This window comes from Trichomycterus rosablanca, chromosome 8 (genome assembly GCF_030014385.1).
Source record: "Trichomycterus rosablanca isolate fTriRos1 chromosome 8, fTriRos1.hap1, whole genome shotgun sequence".
NCBI classification, from domain to species: domain Eukaryota; kingdom Metazoa; phylum Chordata; class Actinopteri; order Siluriformes; family Trichomycteridae; genus Trichomycterus; species Trichomycterus rosablanca.
This window is the reverse complement of record NC_085995.1, coordinates 27,811,739-27,826,348: the sequence shown is the minus strand read 5'-3', so window position 1 is coordinate 27,826,348 and position 14,610 is coordinate 27,811,739. Positions and strand designations below refer to the sequence as shown.

Sequence of the window (14,610 nt, the reverse complement as noted above, 5' to 3'; positions counted from 1 at the left end):
CAGCAGGATGATGCGCCCTGCCACAAGGCAAAAATGGTTCAGGAATGGTTTGAGGAGCACAACAGCGAGTTTGAGGTGTTGACTTGGCCTGGATGTGCTGGACAAACAAGTTCGATCCATGGAGGCCCCAACTCACAACTTACATGAGTTAAAGGATCTGCTGCTAACATTTGATTGATTTGATAACAGCTGCTAACGGTGTATCTTATATCTGATTTTAGTTTATGTAGTGGGATAACTGCTAGTGTTTTAGTACCCTGGTCTACTTCAGTGGGATCTGCATCAACAACTAAATCAGAATCATTCATAGTGCCCATTTGTTGACCTTTGCACTTCTGAGGTGGGTGAATCAAATATTTGTCTATTCTCCAAGACCTAATGTAGACTATAGGTAGTTAATGAATTTATGACATCAAAAGAAATCTCCCATATACCAATAGCCTATTTATTTTCCTGTCCCATCACATCATTACTTGTACTCTTCTCCTATGCTCAGTAAGGCCTCCTAGTGGGCTACAGCCCCCTGGCTGAAAACATTATATTTTTATTATACTATGCATATAGAAGAGCTCATTTTAACATCCAAATTTGAATATGTGTGTATGCTGAGTCAAGCAAAACCTCCAAGGTCTCTTGAAATAATGATTATAATCACCCAACCTCAGCACTGACATCACATCCACCACTACAGCTGCTAGTGAGAACAGGAAAGTGCCACCAGCTACAATCTGAAATGTCATTCAGGTCCATTAAGCCTTTAAGAAAGATACAGTCTAGCTTCAGTAGGGAGGAGAGTGAGATACACATGATAACACTTTTTGCACTGGCTGTGTCATTGTTTCCTATCATGTCAGGTGGTGCTGCTTAACCTGCCAACACACACCAACAATATTACCCATTTCATCGAGACGGCATTTGTGAGAGATCAGGCACTGATGTTGGACGATGGCCTGGCTCACAATCAATGTTATAATCCCTCCCACTAAACATATCCAGACATGTCTATTTGGAACTGCTTTGCTAACAGGAGCACAGTTGTGGAACAGGAAAAAGGCCTTTTACAAACTCTTGCCAAAAACTCTTGCCAGAAGCATTAAATTGATTTAATATAATTAATTTTACACACCTGTTAGCAATGAGAGTTTATTATTTGTTTACTAGGATTTTAACGTCATATTTGACACACTGTGGTTACATTCATGACAGGACAGGTAGTTACTGTTACACAAGATTCATCAGTTCAAGTGTTTAATGTCAAACACAGTCATGGACAATTTTGTATCTCCAGTTCACCTCACCTTCATGTCTTTGGACTGCAGGAGGAAACCCACGCAGACATGGGAAGAACATGCAAACTCCACACAGAAAGGACCCGGACCGCTCCACCTGGGAATCGAACCCAGGACCTTTTTGCTGTGAGGTGACAGTGCTACCCACTGAGCCACCATGCCACCCTAGCAATGAGAGAGCCAAAAACATTTCATTTTAATAGTTAGGGGGTGTGGCCACATACTTTTGCCCTCCACAAATATTGAAACTGATCATAAAAAATAGATTTGTTCCTGATTTTTATTCTTTCATTTAAGATATATTAAATGTCTTCCCTTCATTAAAAGTACAACAATCAACAGAATAAATCACTAAATCATATCAACATCTATATTTTCGCCGCTCAGGTGCCGCAGCGGTAAAGTACGCTAGCTCACCAGAGTTGGGGTTTCGAATACATCATATCGAATCTCAGCTCTGCCTTTCCGACTAGGCTGGACAGCAGCATGAACAACGATTGGCTGTTGTACAGGGTTAGAGGGTAAGAAAGTTGGATCATAGGTCATCATGACTGCTGCGACTGCGGCCCCTGCTGACTGACTGATGGCGCCTGCACAGGGCTGAGGAATAGTGCTGATGGGGGTGTGGCCCTCCGTACACAGTGCCCGTCAAGTATATGAACTCGACTCATGCAGGTAAAAAATGCACTGTCTGACTGTACTGACTGTGCGTACCGGAGGGGACGCATGTCAGTTGAGAGGCGTCCTCAGTCAGCGGTGAAGGGTCGAATCAGTATAGAGGACGCATTCAGGGTAATTGGACACGACTAGACTGAGGGATAAAAACTGGGAAAAAAGAGGAAAAAAAATATATATATATATATACAGTATATATACAAAAGTGTATCAAAAGTGTATCACAAAAGTGAGTACACCCCTCACATTTCTGCAAATATTTTATTATATATTTTCATGGGACAACACTATAGACATGAAACTTGGATATAACTTAGAGTAGTCAGAGTACAACTTGTATAGCAGTGTAGATTTACTGTCTTCTGAAAATAAACACACAGCCATTAATGTCTAAATAGCTGGCAACATAAGTGAGTACACCCCACAGTGAACATGTCTAAATTGTGTCCAAATTGTGCCCAAATGTGTCGTTGTCCCTCCCTGGTGTCATGTGTCAAGGTCCCAGGTGTAAATGGGGAGCAGGGCTGTTAAATTTGGTGTTTTGGGTACAATTCTCTCATACTGGCCACTGGATATTCAACATGGCACCTCATGGCAAAGAACTCTCTGAGGATGTGAGAAATAGAATTGTTGCTCTCCACAAAGATGGCCTGGGCTATAAGAAGATTGCTAACACCCTGAAACTGAGCTACAGCATGGTGGCCAAGGTCATACAGCGGTTTTCCAGGACAGGTTCCACTCGGAACAGGCTTCGCCAGGGTCGACCAAAGAAGTTGAGTCCACGTGTTCGGCGTCATATCCAGAGGTTGGCTTTATAAAATAGACACATGAGTGCTGCCAGCATTGCTGCAGAGGTTGAAGACGTGGGAGGTCAGCCTGTCAGTGCTCAGACCATACGCCGCACACTGCATCAACTCGGTCTGCATGGTCGTCATCCCAGAAGGAAGCTGACGCACAAGAAAGCCCGCCAACAGTTTGCTGAAGACAAGCAGTCCAAGAACATGGATTACTGGAATGCCCTGTGGTCTGACGAGACCAAGATAAACTTGTTTGGCTCAGATGGTGTCCAGCATGTGTGGCGGCGCCCTGGTGAGAAGTACCAAGACAACTGTATCTTGCCTACAGTCAAGCATGGTGGTGGTAGCATCATGGTCTTGGGCTGCATGAGTGCTGCTGGCACTGGGGAGCTGCAGTTCATTGAGGGAAACATGAATTCCAACATGTACTGTGACATTCTGAAACAGAGCATGATCCCCTCCCTTCGAAAACTGGGCCTCATGGCAGTTTTCCAACAGGATAACGACCCCAAACACAACCTCCAAGATGACAACTGCCTTGCTGAGGAAGCTGAAGGTAAAGCTGATGGACTAAACCCAATTGAGCACCTGTGGCGCATCCTCAAGTGGAAGGTGGAGGAGTTCAAGGTGTCTAACATCCACCAGCTCCGTGATGTCATCATGGAGGAGTGGAAGAGGATTCCAGTAGCAACCTGTGCAGCTCTGGTGAATTCCATGCCCAGGAGGGTTAAGGCAGTGCTGGATAATAATGGTGGTCACACAAAATATTGACACTTTGGGCACAATTTAGACATGTTCACTGTGGGGTGTACTCACTTATGTTGCCAGCTATTTAGACATTAATGGCTGTGTGTTGAGTTATTTTCAGAAGACAGTAAATCTACACTGCTATACAAGTTGTACACTGACTACTCTAAGTTATATCCAAGTTTCATGTCTATAGTGTTGTCCCATGAAAAGATATAATGAAATATTTGCAGAAATGTGAGGGGTGTACTCACTTTTGTGATACACTGTATATATACAGGGGTTGGACAAAATAACTGAAACACCTGTCATTTTAGTGTGGGAGGTTTCATGGCTAAATTGGACCAGTCTGGTGGCCAATCTTCATTAATTGCACATTGCACCAGTAAGAGCAGAGTGTGAAGGTTCAATTAGCAGGGTAAGAGCACAGTTTTGCTCAAAATATTGCAATGCACACAACATTATGGGTGACATACCAGAGTTCAAAAGAGGACAAATTGTTGGTGCACGTCTTGCTGGCGCATCTGTGACCGAGACAGCAAGTCTTTGTGATGTATCAAGAGCCACGGTATCCAGGGTAATGTCAGCATACCACCAAGAAGGACAAACCACATCCAACAGGATTAACTGTGGACGCAAGAGGAAGCTGTCTGAAAGGGATGTTCGGGTGCTAACCCGGATTGTATCCAAAAAACATAAAACCACGGCTGCCCAAATCACGGTAGAATTAAATGTGCACCTCGACTCTCCTGTTTCCACCAGAACTGTCCGTCGGGAGCTCCACAGGGTCAATATACACGGCCGGGCTGCTATAGCCAAACCTTTGGTCACTCGTGCCAATGCCAAACGTCGGTTTCAATGGTGCAAGGAGCGCAAATCTTGGGCTGTGGACAATGTGAAACATGTATTGTTCTCTGATGAGTCCACCTTTACTGTTTTCCCCACATCCGGGAGAGTTACGGTGTGGAGAAGCCCCAAAGAAGCGTACCACCCAGACTGTTGCATGCCCAGAGTGAAGCATGGGGGTGGATCAGTGATGGTTTGGGCTGCCATATCATGGCATTCCCTTGGCCCAATACTTGTGCTAGATGGGCGCGTCACTGCCAAGGACTACCGAACCATTCTGGAGGACCATGTGCATCCAATGGTTCAAACATTGTATCCTGAAGGCGGTGCCGTGTATCAGGATGACAATGCACCAATACACACAGCAAGACTGGTGAAAGATTGGTTTGATGAACATGAAAGTGAAGTTGAACATCTCCCATGGCCTGCACAGTCACCAGATCTAAATATTATTGAGCCACTTTGGGGTGTTTTGGAGAAGCGAGTCAGGAAACGTTTTCCTCCACCAGCATCACGTAGTGACCTGGCCACTATCCTGCAAGAAGAATGGCTTAAAATCCCTCTGACCACTGTGCAGGACTTGTATATGTCATTTCCAAGACGAATTGACGCTGTATTGGCCGCAAAAGGAGGCCCTACACCATACTAATAAATTATTGTGGTCTAAAACCAGGTGTTTCAGTTATTTTGTCCAACCCCTGTATATATATATATAGTGTATCACAAAAGTGAGTACACCCCTCACATTTCTGCAGATATTTAAGTATATCTTTTCATGGGACAACACTGACAAAATGACACTTTGACACAATGAAAAGTAGTCTGTGTGCAGCTTATATAACAGTGTAAATTTATTCTTCCCTCAAAATAACTCAATATACAGCCATTAATGTCTAAACCACCGGCAACAAAAGTGAGTACACCCCTAAGAGACTACACCCCTAAATGTCCAAATTGAGCACTGCTTGTCATTTTCCCTACAAAATGTCATGTGATTTGTTAGTGTTACTAGGTCTCAGGTGTGCATAGGGAGCAGGTGTGTTCAATTTAGTAGTACAGCTCTCACACTCTCTCATACTGGTCACTGAAAGTTCCAACATGGCACCTCATGGCAAAGAACTCTCTGAGGATCTTAAAAGACGAATTGTTGCGCTACATGAAGATGGCCAAGGCTACAAGAAGATTGCCAACACCCTGAAACTGAGCTGCAGCACAGTGGCCAAGATCATCCAGCGTTTTAAAAGAGCAGGGTCCACTCAGAACAGACCTCGCGTTGGTCGTCCAAAGAAGCTGAGTGCACGTGCTCAGCGTCACATCCAACTGCTGTCTTTGAAAGATAGGCGCAGGAGTGCTGTCAGCATTGCTGCAGAGATTGAAAAGGTGGGGGGTCAGCCTGTCAGTGCTCAGACCATACGCCGCACACTACATCAAATTGGTCTGCATGGCTGTCACCCCAGAAGGAAGCCTCTTCTGAAGTCTCTACACAAGAAAGCCCGCAAACAGTTTGCTGAAGACATGTCAACAAAGGACATGGATTACTGGAACCATGTCCTATGGTCTGATGAGACCAAGATTAATTTGTTTGGTTCAGATGGTCTCAAGCATGTGTGGCGGCAATCAGGTGAGGAGTACAAAGATAAGTGTGTCATGCCTACAGTCAAGCATGGTGGTGGGAATGCCATGGTCTGGGGCTGCATGAGTGCAGCAGGTGTTGGGGAGTTACATTTCATTGAGGGACACATGAACTCCAATATGTACTGTGAAATACTGAAGCAGAGCATGATCCCCTCCCTCCGGAAACTGGGTCGCAGGGCAGTGTTCCAGCATGATAATGACCCCAAACACACCTCTAAGATGACCACTGCTTTATTGAAGAGGCTGAGGGTAAAGGTGATGGACTGGCCAAGCATGTCTCCAGACCTAAACCCAATAGAACATCTTTGGGGCATCCTCAAGCGGAAGGTGGAGGAGCGCAAAGTCTCGAATATCCGCCAGCTCCATGATGTCGTCATGGAGGAGTGGAAAAGCATTCCAGTGGCAACCTGTGAAGCTCTGGTAAACTCCATGCCCAGGAGAGTTAAGGCAGTTCTGGGAAATAATGGTGGCCACACAAAATATTGACACTTCAGGAACTTTCACTAAGGGGTGTACTCACTTTTGTTGCTGGTGGTTTAGACATTAATGGCTGTATATTGAGTTATTTTGAGGGAAGAATAAATTTACACTGTTATATAAGCTGCACACAGACTACTTTTCATTGTGTCAAAGTGTCATTTTGTCAGTGTTGTCCCATGAAAAGATATACTTAAATATCTGCAGAAATGTGAGGGGTGTACTCACTTTTGTGATACACTGTATAATTATCGGCACTTTAATTTAGCACTTTGTGCAGCCACAGATAACAGCTAAAAGTCTTCTCCTATAATGCTTAATAAGGAAAGAGAACACATGGAACGTGTTCTGAGATCATTCCGAATTCCTACAGGTTTCATGTAGGGTTTAGTTCAGGGACTGGGATGGCCATAAAGAAACTATGATTCTGTCTTCAGTGAATCGTTTCATGTTGATTTCAAGGTGTGCTTTGAATTGTCAAGCTGGAAGATCCAACCCTGGCTCAGTTTAAGCTCCCTGGCTGAAATAGTCAGGTCATAGATGATAGCATGTATCCAAACAAATTGTCCAGTCTTAGAAAGAGAAGCAGCCTCACAGCATCACACATCCACCACCATGCTTGAGAGTTGGGATGAGGTACCTTTCTGCATGGCTCTACCAATCTTACCTCTGGTGTTTGCTGCCAAAAGGACTAGTAGGCATCTTAAGCTTATATTGCCTATGTACTCGTCACAGAATAAGAATCAGAATCACTTTATTTCGCCAGGTATGTTACACATATGAGGAATTTGCTTTGGTGATACACATAATAATACACATAATAGTACACATAGTACACATGTATGAATTGAACATATTTAACAGACCAGACAGCCCGGTGATTACTGACAATGATTTCAGGAAATTTCCAAAAAAAAAAACAAAGCCATCAACATCTAGTTCCCATGCAATACTTACAGACAGATGATAAATAAATAAAAGAAAAAAAAGTTAAGAAGAAACCACTGCACACTTTAAAGCAATGCACTGGGAAAAGTCTGGGAAAACAAGACTATCAAGAACAGAACTTACAGAAGGACAAAAGAACCGATTTCCTCTGGGAATCCCAGCCAAACTAGGCTCTGAGTTCTCTCTGTTGCGTAGTTTTTTTCAGACAAACATTGACTTTTTGATTATGTAGGCAGGGAGGAAAGAACATTGGTGTTGCACTAGTTTTTTGTTTGTTTCCAAACATCTGAACTGTATATTTTTATTGAAGATTCCAGATTTTAATATAAAGCGTTGTTCCAAAAACACACAGTTGTCAGTATATTTTCCTACAGCAAAATTCACAGGCGGTGTAAAAGGTTCAACATTATACGGCAAACTTTTCTTGTTGGGGGCCAGCTGGAGTAAAAAATATGCAAACACGGGCCACAGACTCTTTTGTAATAAAACAAATAAAAATATAATAAACCTACCTGATTACTAACAATTACACTTCCTTTTTATTTGAGTGACTAATTATATTTCTTTGACAGTGTCGAGTAAAGATTTTGCAGATTTCACTCACCAGTTTATAATTCTTATGAGAAGATTATTATACTTCTTTAAATTAAACATATACGCTTCCCTCTGAACTCAGTGAAAAAATATTCATTTTCCCAGCGCACCTGAAATCTTCACTGTCTACTTTTTGGTTTCTTTGGAGCTGCCATGTTTATCCAAAAACTCTGAAACGTTAATGTAGGAGAAACGTTAATGTTTTGAGTTGGAGTTTTATATTTGTTTTATGCAATAGCAACACCCAAAGTTCAAACAGTTCAAGCAGCTTGTTTTTAAACCTGCTTAATAACGGGCCAACTTCAATTTTACTTCTAAAATACTTTTTGTGAGCCGTTTCAAAAATGGTAACTGAGCGACAAAAAAATAATAATAATAATAATAATAATAATAAGGTGTGATGAGTCAACACAATCCAGGAGCATAAAATGAATACTTTGTAACCTAGCCATTGAATTGTGCCAAAAGGAAGGATAGGAAAGTGAAGGTGAAAGTTGGAATGTGGAGTGTGGGCACTATGCCTGGTAAAGTGAGAGGGCTTGCTGATAATAATAGAGGAGAAGGGTTGAATACTACGTGCACAAAAGATCAAGTGGAAGCGGAGTAAGGCTGGGAGCACTAGAATTAGGTTTAAACTGTTCTACCATGGTGTAGATGGGAGATGGGGAAATGGGGTAGGTGTAATCTTAAAAGACGAGTAAATCAAGAACGTAGTGGAGGTGAAGAGTCTCTTATAAAGTGACGAGTGTGAATTTTGAAATTGATGGAGTGATGATAAATGTCACTGGTGCATACGCCCCAGAAGTGGGTTGTGAATGGACGAGAAAGACGATTTCTGGAGTGAGTTAAAGGGTACCCAAAGAAGAGAGAGTTGTGATTGGAGCTGACTTTAATGGGCATGGTGGTGAAGGGAATAGAGGGCATGAGGAGATGGTTGGGAACTGTTTTTAAAACTGAAATAAGGAGGAGCAGTTGGTGGTAGATTTTGCAAACAGAATGGAAATGGCTGCAGTGAACACAAATTTAAAGAAGGAGGAACACAGGGTGACACATAAAAGCAATGAAAAGTGATCATCGGTGCAGGAAAGACTGAAATCTGTAGTGTGGTGGCAGGGGAAAGTGTAGTTAAAGGGCATCGAGTGGTGGTCCGTAGGATGAAGAGGAGAAAAAGATGGGAGGGTGGGACTAAGGATCAGATGGTGGAATTAAAGAAGGTAGAATAAGGTGAGATGGGCCCTGGGTGAAATAAGTGGTAGATAACAGGGCAAGAACAACAAGTGTCTTTCCTTGTTTGCAATAGTCATGGACAGACTGATGGATAAGGTTAGGCATGAATCTTCACTGGATATGATGTTTGCGGATGACATCGTGATTTGTAGTGAGAGTGGGGAGCAGGTTGAGGAGAGTGTGGAGAAATGGAGGTATGTGGTAGATAAGTTTGAATACTTGGGGATGAGTGCACAAAGAAACGGAGAGTTTGGTAGAGTGGTGAGTGCAAGCAGGGTTGGGATGTCATAGAGTGGCAGGAGTGAGTTGTGATAGAAGGGTATGCGTCACAGAGAAAGGGAAAGTTTACAAGACAGTAGTGAGACCTGCTATGTTGTATGACTTCGAGACATTAGTACTGACAAAAAGGGATTGGTGGACTGCACACACGTCGGAGGTTGAGAGTTAAAATCCCAGCTCTGCCATGCAGCCACTGTTGGGCCCTTGAGCAAGGCCCTTAACCCTCTCTGCTCCAGGGGAGCCGTACAATGGCTGACCCTGCGCTCTGACCCCAACTTTCAAACAAGCTGGGATATGCGCAGAAAGAATTTTGTTGTACTGTACACCTGTATACACCGATCAGCCATAACATTAAAACCACCTCCTTGTTTCTACACTCACTGTCCATTTTATCGGCTCCACTTACCATATAGAAGCACTTTGTAGTTCTACAATCACTGACTGTAGTCCATCTGTTTCTCTGCATGCTTTGTTAGCCTTCTTTCATGCTGTTCTTCATTGGTCAGGACTCTCCCAGGACCACTACAGAGCAGGTATTATTTGGGTGGTGGATCATTCTCAGAATTGTAGTGACACTGACATGGTGGTGGTGTGTTAATGTGTGTTGTGCTGGTATGAGTGGATCAGACACAGCAGCAATGATGGAGTTTTTAAACACCTCACTGTCACTGCTGGACTGAGAATAGTCCACCAACCAAAAATATCCAGTCAACAGCACCCTGTGGGCAGCATCCTGTGACCACTGATGAAGGTCTAGAAGATGACCAACTAAAACAGCAGCAATAGATGTGCGATCGTCTCTGACTTTACATCTACAAGGTGGACAAACTAGGTAGGAGTGTCTAATAGAGTGGACAGTGCAACACACACTAACACACCACCACCATCTCAGTGTCACTGCAGTGCTGAGAATGTATTTGTAGATCTACAAAGTGCTTCTTTATGGTAAGTGGAGCTGAAAAAATGGACAGTGAGTGTAGAAACAAGGAGGTGGTTTTAATGTTATGGCTTATCAGTGTATGTATAAATGGCAAATAAAAGCATTCTTCTTCTATCAGGGTCCCCAGGAGCAGATTGGCTACACTAAATTAGGAGAAAAAGGGGGGAAATGCTTTAAACTAAAAAAAACATCCCCCCCCCACTAACTGTGTGCGGCTTCCATTCATGCTTTCTGAAAGAACACCTAGTGGTAGATCAGCTCTCACTCCTGATTAGTGTTGGCAAAATCATTTCATTAGCTGGTTTATCTTGTTTAGAGCAGCTGGTGGAAGTCTGAACAGGCTTCAAAGCACCTGAAGCCTGACAGTTACTGGCGAGTCTGATTATGAGTGCAGATATGTGGAAGCATCAGACAGACTAAACGGGTGATGACTAACGATGTTCGAAAGTGATGAGGGGAACTGGCCACTTGAGTGTTTATAAGCCAAGTCAGCCTAGGAAGCCTTAATGTGTCTTAATACCGCTGAAGCTTAACGGCAGTTCACTGCTCCAAGAGCAACATTTCTTTCAGATAATACACAGTGTTTACTAACAGGGCTGGCGGCAAGAACAGAGCTGCCAGAGATGATTAGTGCAAGAGGCTTATCCCAACCTCTCTCATTTACTAATGAGAGGCTCAGGACTTAAAAAGAAAAGAAGGTGCAAAAGATTTAGCTGAATACAGAATTAATACTGCATTGTACAACTATCATAAAATATCTGCACAGTAGTGCAGCAGGGAGTATTGATGCCGCACAGCTCCAGAAACAAAGGTTTGATTCTCACCGCATAATACTGTGTATCTGATGGTCGGTGTAGTTCATTCTCTCTGTCTGCATTCATGTTCTTTTGGTACTTCTGTTTTCTCCTACAACCTATAAACTTGAAGATTGATGGATTTGCTCCCTCAATTTTTTCTGGGTGTGAGTGCACAGTTTACCAGTAGTGCTGTATTGTTAACCAGCAGTTTTATACTGTTTACCAGCAGCACTGTACTAATTACCAGCAACTCAGTACTGTTTACCACCAGTTCTGTACTGTTTGCCAGTAGTTAAGTACTGTTTACCAGCAGCTCAGTACTGCTTAAATGCCGATCGGTACTGTTTATCAGCAGGGCTGTACTGCAACTCAGTACTGTTAACAAGTGGCTCAGTACTTTTTACCAGCAGTTTTATTTTTGTTTACTGGCAGCTTAGTACTGTTTAAAAGCTGCTCAGTGCAGCGTACCCACACCGCTGTACCGATTTACAAGCCACGCTGAACTGTTTACCAGCAGCTCAGTACTTTTTACCAGAAGCTCTATACTAATTATAGTCCACACTAAACTGTTTACCAGTGGCTCAGTACTGTTTAAAAGCTGCTGAGTGCAGTTTACCCACAGCCCTGTACCGATTTACAAGCCACACTAAACTATTTACCAGCAGCTCAGTACTGTTTAAAATCTGCCTAGTACTGTTTAAAAGCTGTTCAGTATTGTTCACCAGGAGTACTGTACTGATTCCCAGCACCTGTGTACTGTTTACCAGCAACTTAGCATTGATTACCATTTGCTTTGTACTGTTTACCAGCAACTTAGCATTGATTGCCATTTGCTTTGTACTGATTACCAGCCACATCGCTTTGTTTACCAGTGGCTCAGTAATGTTTAACAAGCTAGTCAGTCCTTTTTACCTGCAACTCTGTACTGTTAACCAGTGGTTTGTACTGTTACTGTTTATTAAGTCAATTATTTAGGATAAAAAAATAAAATAATAATAAAAAAAAAACATTAAAATAAATTTTTAAATCATATTTTTTCATCTTATTTTTACAATTCTTAAATGCATACTAACTTGTCTGATCGATTAAATATTTAAGTGTGATTCTCATCACAGGGTACATCATCATGGCAGGGGCGCAGAACACTGATGTTGTGGCTAACACATGCTGTGCAAAAATGGTGCAATTAAATGGTAAAATTAGCTCGACACTGGTTCTGTCTACATGGCACTAATATGTGTAGTATTCCTGATATTTATACCAGATATCAAGGTTATCTGTTGAAAAGGAATTTAATTGATCTCCGAACCACTATCGATCTGATTTATTATTTGTCAGTTATTAGTTATGTGGTAGTTTGTGGTAGTACAAAATTCTTGTGTGATGTTTTGTTGTACATGCCCTTATAGACACAAATGCACTATTTATTATGCACTTTTTTTATTCTGGACTCTGTCAAGAATACTTTATTATTGTTCATTTGCATTTCATTTAGCTGGATTGTGTAATTTTGAATGATCTGTCAGACGTAGCTCTCATGTTATCTTGGATCTGCATCAGCTGTCAGCATTAATAATAGCTAGGGCATGTCAAAGCTCTAATACTGAGAGGTTGCACACATGAACACACAAACATAAGCCCAAGGACACACACACAGAATGAGGCTGCAGGATCAGGGTAAGAGAGTTGAGTTAAGTACCTGTCAGAAGGCAGGGATCGTGCAGACACGGAGGCTTGCTGTGAGACTCCAACAGTAAGAGTGTTATCTCTGGCTCGATGGGAGGTCTGAGCAACTGCCAAAACTCCAGAACTTAGTAGCAAGCCTTGCTAAGACATGGCTGTACCTGCAGAAAGAAACCAGACGCTGAGTCTAAATGAGTAGTAAGGTGTGTGTCTGTGTGTATAGTCTGAAGTCTGTGTGTATGGTCTGTATATGTGTAGCCTAGCAGGTAAGGTACTGGACTAGTAATCCAAAGGTCACTGGTTCAAGCCCCACCACTGCCAGGTTGCCACTGTTGAGCCCTTGAGTAAGGCTCTTAACCCTCAATTGCTTAGACAATATACTGTCACAGTACTGTAAGTCACTTTGGATAAAAGTGTCTGCTAAATGCCAAACATGTAAATGTAATGTAAATGGTCACTGACTGGACTGTTGTGGTAGGGTGATGGTAAACCATGTTTGCTGTGCCTCCTGCTGTAAGTGCATAAATACCAGTGGTCCAGGTCTACACACTACTGAGAGCTGTAAAGGTCAACCATACACACAAACAAAAAAAGTCTGGACGGAGCCTAAATGAGTGAAAGTAGTTAAACAGTGAGAGAACATCTGAGTCATATTCCTTTGCAATACTAGCATTATTTATCTGATTCTCCAAGAAATCTGATCAGTCTCGCTACTCTCTTTTCCCATTGTTGTTTACAACTCAAAGGGATTAAAGCTGCATTCACATAATCCACAGCAAAACTGCTTTGCACTGTCTGTGCTGTGTCAATTTACCTCTGTGACACTTAGTTTTTACGGCTTCTAGACCCGGGTTGCCACTGACCATTTCAAAGCACCACCAGAAACTGATTTTCACTGTTTCTAAAACCCTGAACTAACGGATTCAACTAAATTCAAACTATAGCATAGTAGGAAAAATACGCAATGGTGATTAGTGAGCTGTGAAATAGGGAGACCGAGTTTGTATTTTAGACAACAATCCCACAGCAATCCCACATTAACAAATACTGCAATCGCTTGTGGTGGTGTCATAGCTTTTTAATACACTGATCAGCCATAACATTAAAACCACCTCCTTGTTTCTACACTCACTGTCCATTTTATCAGCTTCACTGACCATATAGAAGCACTTCTGCATGCTTTGATAGCCCCCTATCATACTGTTCTTTAATGGTCAGGACCCCCACAGGACCACTACAGAGCAGGTATTATTTGGGTGGTGGATGATTCTCAGCACTGCAGTGACACTGACATGGTGGTGGTGTGTTAGTGTGTGTTGTGCTGGTATGGGTGGATAAGACACAGCAATGCTGCTGGAGTTTTTAAACACCTCACTGTCACTGCTGGACTGAGAATAGTCCACCAAAAATATCCAGCCAACAACTCCCTGTGGGTAGCGTCCTGTGACCACTGATGAAGGTGTAGAAGATGACCAACTCAAACAGCAGCAACAGATGAGCGATCGTCTCTGACTTTACATCTACAAGGTGGACCAACTAGGTAGGAGTGTCTTACAGAGTGGACAGTGAGTAGGTACAGTATTTAAAAACTCCAGAAGCGCTGCTGTCTGATCCCCTCATACCAGCACAACACACACTAACACTAGATGGACTACAGTCAGTAACTGTAGAACTAC

General features: G+C 42.6%; 1 protein-coding gene across 2 annotated transcripts in view; it reads right to left on the bottom strand.

Annotated features, from left to right (window-relative positions):
* Window positions 1-13,094, bottom strand: part of mid2 (midline 2) — a 191,648-nt gene extending 178,554 nt beyond the window's left edge. For both annotated transcript variants that reach the window (XM_062999975.1, XM_062999976.1), the window contains exon 1: window positions 12,951-13,094. The gene's annotated coding sequence lies outside the window, so the exon portion shown is untranslated. The remainder of the gene's footprint in view (window positions 1-12,950) is intronic.
* Window positions 13,095-14,610: the final 1,516 nt, after the last annotated feature.